General features: G+C 49.6%; 1 long non-coding RNA gene across 1 annotated transcript; it reads left to right on the top strand.

Moving 5' to 3' along the window:
- The first annotated feature begins 210 nt into the window (after positions 1-210).
- LOC134731212 (uncharacterized) lies at positions 211-5379 on the top strand. Its single transcript, XR_010113410.1, has 4 exons — positions 211-469; positions 1949-2177; positions 3001-3163; positions 5048-5379. It is a non-coding gene; the product is annotated as an uncharacterized LOC134731212 (long non-coding RNA).
- The last annotated feature ends 693 nt before the right edge of the window (positions 5380-6072 follow it).

Raw genomic sequence — 6072 nt, 5'->3', positions numbered from 1 at the left:
GCAGGAGGAGGGTCCCCACCTCCATAGGACAGCTGGCTTAGCTCTGCAGAGCCCCTGTGGCTGGGAGGGTGTGTGTTAGGGCCCCATGGGGTCAGGGTACAGGCAGGCTTTCCGGGCAGGTGGGCCTGCCTCAGTCCCATCCTGCACCCCCTGTGGATCAACGTCAACAGCAAGAGACTCACACAGGGTCTGCTTCTCTCTCCTTGGCAGGTACAAGAGAACTCTGCATTTGTCTTCTGCCCACAACTTCGTTGAAGAAGTGGAGAGGCCAAGCAACTCCAAGGCTGTTTGGAAGGAGAGCTGGGCTCTGCCTCCTGGGAGAGTTGGAGGACATTTCTTCTCTGCGGAGTGTGAAGGGAGGACTGCCCTATTCCTTGTCTGCTAGTGCTTGCCCCTGGGAGCCAGTGCATCTTATCCCTTTTAATTCTCACTGGCTCCCAGGGGCACGTATTACCATCCCATTTTACGGGTGAGGAGACAGAGTTTCAGAGAGTTGTTCCTGTATAGCTGTAAATATGGGAGGCCGAATAGGATGGGTTACATCACCTGCAACTAGTTTTATGGCCAACAGCAATTCATTTTCCTGGTTCTTGCAAAGTGGTGGATAAGGCTGGGAATTAGGATGCCCTCCTTCTACTCTAGTCATGCCAGTTTGGCCTCTGCTCTATAAACAGCCCTTGTTCTTTTTTGTCTCCTAGATTCTCTCACGTAGCTTCCCCAACTTGGAATGCCACTCTCCCTCCCACCAGTTCAACTCCTGCATACCTGAAAGGCCCAGCTAACAAACCTCTTCCCACAGGAAGCTTCCCTGCCCACTCTAGCTCTTGGCCATCTCTCCCTACTCTAACTCTAACAATTGCATTCTGTGCCATAAAATCAAACTCTTCATGACAGTACTGCCTTTTATGATTTGCTCATTGTTTCCATTTCATTCGTCTCATTCCATCAGCCAGACTGATCCGTGTAAGGGCAGGGACCGAGCATGGACACTTCCCCTAGATGCCCCACTGTTTCCAGCTGAGTGCTGCCATAAAGTTGCACTTGGTGACTCTTATTTGGCTAACATTCTAAACATGAGCCAAGGATCTTTGCTACAAGACAGTGAGGGGTGGTACTATTGGGCTTTCAACCATTAATCGGCTAGCAGCAACTTCCCCTCACTTGGTGGCCAGCCTGCCTGGTTCCTCCAGACTGTCAAGAAGGATTGCACCTGAGTTAGCTGAGAAAGAGAGACAGAGCTTAATTGTATGCTCTGTTCACACTAAGGTACCCAAGGACTACTTAGACCAGAAGCGTGGGCAGGTGTAACCACGTGGGGCTGGGGCTCCGGGGGCTCTGTGCAGCCTCCTTCCCTCCCAGGTATGTGACGATTGAGGATAAGTAAGTGAAATGCAAACAGTTATATACATAACAAACAATCTGGTCTAAAGTTGAAAACCACAAGGTGAATTATCGGAGTATTTCTTTCTGGGGCCCAGCCTGGAAGGAGAAGAGACGGAAGGTGTCCACCTGCGCCAGCCGTGGTGTTTGGGTGAGGCACAGGTTGAAAGCAATTACAGGGCTCTTGGGAAACAGCCTCGGCCCTGGAACTGTGGCAAGAACTTGGACTCGGTGGCCTGGTTTCAAATTGTTGGAGTACTCTTTTTGGAATATTTCTGTGCTTTCTGTTGAAAGTTTGAGGCTGTTCAATGACATTATCTAAGGCCAAGCCCTTTTTCCTGTTACCTTCTCAGCATACATGAGTGGTCATTTCTTACCTCTACAGCTTATAACATGTTTTCACATCTGTCATCCCATTTACTTCTTACAAGACTTTGGAAGGGAATAACAGTAACAATAACAATGTTAATAAAAATGTTGATATTTATTAAATACTTCCATGTTCTAGGCATCAAGGGCACTAAGGGCTTTATGTGTATTAATTGGTTTGTTCCTTACCGTTTTACAGATGCAGAAACTGAGGCACTGAGAATAATGATTTCAGACCATACAATCTTCCAAGTGGCAAAGCCTGGGCTTGAACCAGGTCTCCTGACCTACAACTTGGCAGAGAGAGGGACAACCACCATGTCCCCTTGCCTGTGGCTGCATCCAGTGCCGATTTAACTCAGCACTTGCAGGAAGCCCCTTTCTCACCCTGGCCCCAGGCTTGTTCCTGGGGAAGATTTAGTGATTGGGTTGGTATCCTGAACTCAAGGGAGGGAGACAGGAGAACTGGGCTTAGCTTGGTCATTCCCTTAACCTCTCCAAGCCAAAATTTTGTTATCTGCAAATTAGGAATGATGGTTCTAAAATATCTGATAGGCCTGTTGGAAGCATCTCATGAGACAGCGTAAATATAAAGCACTTGTAATCAAATTCCCCTCCTCTTCCCTTTCCCTGCTGTTCCAGGGAGCGTTGCATGTATAGACACAGGGTTTATTGTTGAATTGACACATTTATTTGCTGGGCCACATTACTGAATATAATAAGGCAAGACCCACTGAAAGGAACTCTGACTTCTGGTATCCCCTGGGAAGGAGGCCTGTCTTCAGTATGGAAGTAAGATCTCAGAAAGTAGGTCGTGGGTGGGAGAGAGACATCTGGCTCCTTGGCCTCTTTCTCTCCAGCCTGGACCTTGTGGACTCTAGACAGGCTGGAGGATATCCTTTGCAGGCAAGTGGGGCTGGGCAGAGAGCCTCTCTGTGTGGGCCACAGGGTGTGGCAGTCACCTTAAGAGTTACTTGCATGTTATTCCCCACTTGAGTTACATCTTGTTTAAAAGCTCCAGCCTGGTCTCAGCCGTGCCACTGAGGACAACAGGATATTCAAGTCTGGGCTTTTGGGGTAAGTAAGAACAGCAGTGCATGCTGGTCAGCAGGGTGTGCTGCCAGTGGTGTGTGTTGGTGGGAATGTCCCCAAGGCAAAGGGGGACCAAGAGCAGAGGTAGGAGATATGGCCACCCAAGTGGAGATCCTCCCTCCCTGCCAGCACTCCTTTGGTCAACAAACTGCATTCCAGGTCTTACTGAAGGGGCTCTTGAGTGCTGAGAGCTCCACGAGAGGAAGAAGATGCCTGGGTGCTGAGTAAGGAAACTGACATGGAACACCTGCCTTCCACCAGGCAGGGCTGCTGGGAACACCGTGGGCATTTTCTCACTTCATTTTCACAATGACCCTACGAGGTAGGTGCTGTGACTTTCTCCCGTGTTTGGGGAAACTTGGCCTTGGAGAGGTTAGCTGGTGCACCCCAGGGGCCAGGCCGTGGGTGACCAGGCCGGGATCCAAAGCCAGGTCTGTGGGACTCACCTGCTGGTGCCGTCTCCACACACCCTGCAGTGTGCCCGGGGTGGCTTGGCCTGCTGTGGCCCTTTGTTTCTCTTTGAGAGAAGGGAGGGAATGTTTATTTCACTAACTGGGATGGTGAGATCATTATCACCCTCAAAAAGCATGTATTAAATCCCTAATAGTTCATGGCACTGAGCACAGGACTGAATTATTTTGTATACAAAAATAATTAACAGAAGGACACAGATAGGGTCTCTGCCTTCTGGGAACACAGGATCCCCAGCACGTGAAGGTGAACTCAAGTGCCATGCCTGTAAAGCCAAGGCCGTGGTGCCATTCTCAGGAAGCCTGATGACCTGTGTGACTTTGGGCAGTTCCTCACTCTCTCCAAGCTTTCTCCAGGCTTGCCACATGGTGAGATAATATATGGAAAGCACTTAGCAAGTACCCAACATATACTGTACATTCTCAATCATCAACAACTATTATTACAGCCATTGGGTAGATGGCTTATACCCAAAATGGATTTAGGGATGAGGGAAAGGTTTATGGTTAAACACTTTTTTAGGGGGTGGTGGGGGGTAGAGTCTCATTCTGTTGCCCAGGCTGGAATACAGTGGAGAGAACATGGTTCACCTGCAGCCTCTACCTCCTGGGCTCAAGCAATCCTCCCACCTCAGCCTCCTGAGTAGCTGGGACCACAGGTGCATGCTACCATCCCTGAGAAATTTTTTAATTTTTCTGTAGAGTCAGGGCCTCACCATGTTGCCCAGGCTGGTCTCGAACTCCTGGGTTCAAGTGATCCTCCTGCTTTGGCTTCCCAAAGCGTTGGGATTACAGGTGTGAGAGACCGTGCCTGGCCAGAAAGAAGACCCTTGATTGCACAGTGGAGGCGCCCTTTCCCTACTCCACTGCTCTGTGGCTGTGGAAAGGCTACAGGGCTCTTGTTTTTCTTACAAGAAAATGTTCTCATTCTTCTGAGGTAAGGAGGGCTCAGCCTTTATGGAGCAATCCTTCAAGTGTCTGTCTCTTAGTCACTGGTCTTTAGTTCTTTATTCTGGAGAGATGTGTGGCTTTCCTGAGACAAAAGAGGTGAAGGAACTGTGCAGGCTAGAGCTATTAGTGACCTGCATACAGTAACATTGTGCACATGTACCCTAGAACTTAAAATATAATAAAAATAAACAAAAAATAAAAAAAAGAACTCAATAAGTGCTGACTGACTGGGATACCAGGGTGAGGGGTGCCCAGTTTCCCCAGACCTACAAAGGAGCCTGCTGTCCTTTCAGTATTTGCCTGAGGGACAAAATGACAGAGCCGCGAACCCATCAGGTAAGACATCTGGGGCTGCCAGGGCTGCAGATGCAGACGGAGGGCTCCCAGAGGAGCTTTCACCCTGTGAGGTCCTGCAGTGTGCACCCTTTGCCGTGCACAGCTGGACAGGGAGTGACTGAGGAGCCCCAGTAACACAAGGGCACATCCTTTGGAAAATCTCTTTTGTTTCTTCCTGGCAGAGGCCGGGTAAGACACAAGCTTCGTGCTTAATGGCCTGTCAGGGGGGAAAAAAATCCACAGCAGTAGAGAGAAAAAGATTAAACTAATAATAAAACCAAACCCAAACATCACCGCCCTCCCGCCCCTCCGCCCCAGCCCACACCTGACACTGTGAGCTGTCTTCCAGCCAGTTCCCCTCCCAGGCAAATAATATTTATTCCATGAGGCCCTGACACACCGGTCCTCAATAAGACAATGCTTCATTGTTTCTTCTTTCCCCCCTGCAGCAAACCATGGGCTGCCGCAGAAGACGTGAAAAGGGAAAGGAGCGAGGTTGCTGCTCTTCTCGTGGGACCAGCTCCGGGTGCTGTCAAAACAAGCCTGAGATAAGGGCGGGCGAGGGGTGGCAGGCTCAGAGATTAGCGCTGCTACTGCCCAACCTGCTCAGAAAGTTTCATTCTTTTAGCAAAGTTCCTGGCAGCTGTGACCACTTAAACGGCTTTTGCTTCCATTAAACAGGAGACTCATTAAGTCATGGAGCTTAAAACAGCTCTAAAGGGCCCAGTAGTCATTCCTCAGTGAAAAGTGCCAATTCATTGCTTGGTAGATTAAAAAAAAACCTGGAGGTTCGCAGTCAGAGGTGAGTTTCTGTAGCATTGGGGTTGACGGTTGACCTCAAGGTGACCTTGTGCTAAAAAACGGTCTTGTGTGAGTCAAAGAGGCCTGCAGTGGTGGTGCAGTGAGAAGAGGGAAGGTTCAGACACAGAGAGGAATCGGATTGTCAGTTTCCCCAGGTTCTCAGCAGCTGCCCTGTCTGTTCAGACCTGAAAGGTCCAGACAGATGTCTTATCGACGTTAGGGTTTATCAATACGTTTATCAATGGGATGTATGTTACAGGCCGAGACAGTTTGTGTTTTCCCAGTCCAAGTTTACTTCCTCGTGGATCAGCCACAGCCATCAGGGGCAGGACAAGTCGCGCCTTGAAACTAGGGATGGTGTCCCTTTCTTCTTTGAGCAGTGCCTGTAGACAATTTACAGAAAGGAGGGGAACAAATGATAACCCCAGGGGCTGACCTACATTGCCCTCTTTCATAGGGGAGCCCACCCCTCACTCAGCAATGGTCCAAAGTGGCTAAACCAGCCAGTAGGCGGGAACATCGTGACTGCTCACGAGGGCAAAGTGGGCCAGGTGCAGTGGCTCACACCTGTAAGTCTAGCACTTTGGGAGGCTGAGGTGGGCAGATTGCCTGAGCTAAGGGAGTTTAAGACCAGCCAGCCTGGGCACATGGTGAAACCCCATCTCTACTAAAA

The sequence above is a fragment of the Pan paniscus genome, chromosome 9 (genome assembly GCF_029289425.2).
Source record: "Pan paniscus chromosome 9, NHGRI_mPanPan1-v2.0_pri, whole genome shotgun sequence".
In the NCBI taxonomy this organism is placed as follows: Eukaryota; Metazoa; Chordata; class Mammalia; order Primates; family Hominidae; genus Pan; species Pan paniscus.
Note: the sequence above shows the minus strand (reverse complement) of the source record. Positions and strands in the feature narration are given on the sequence as shown.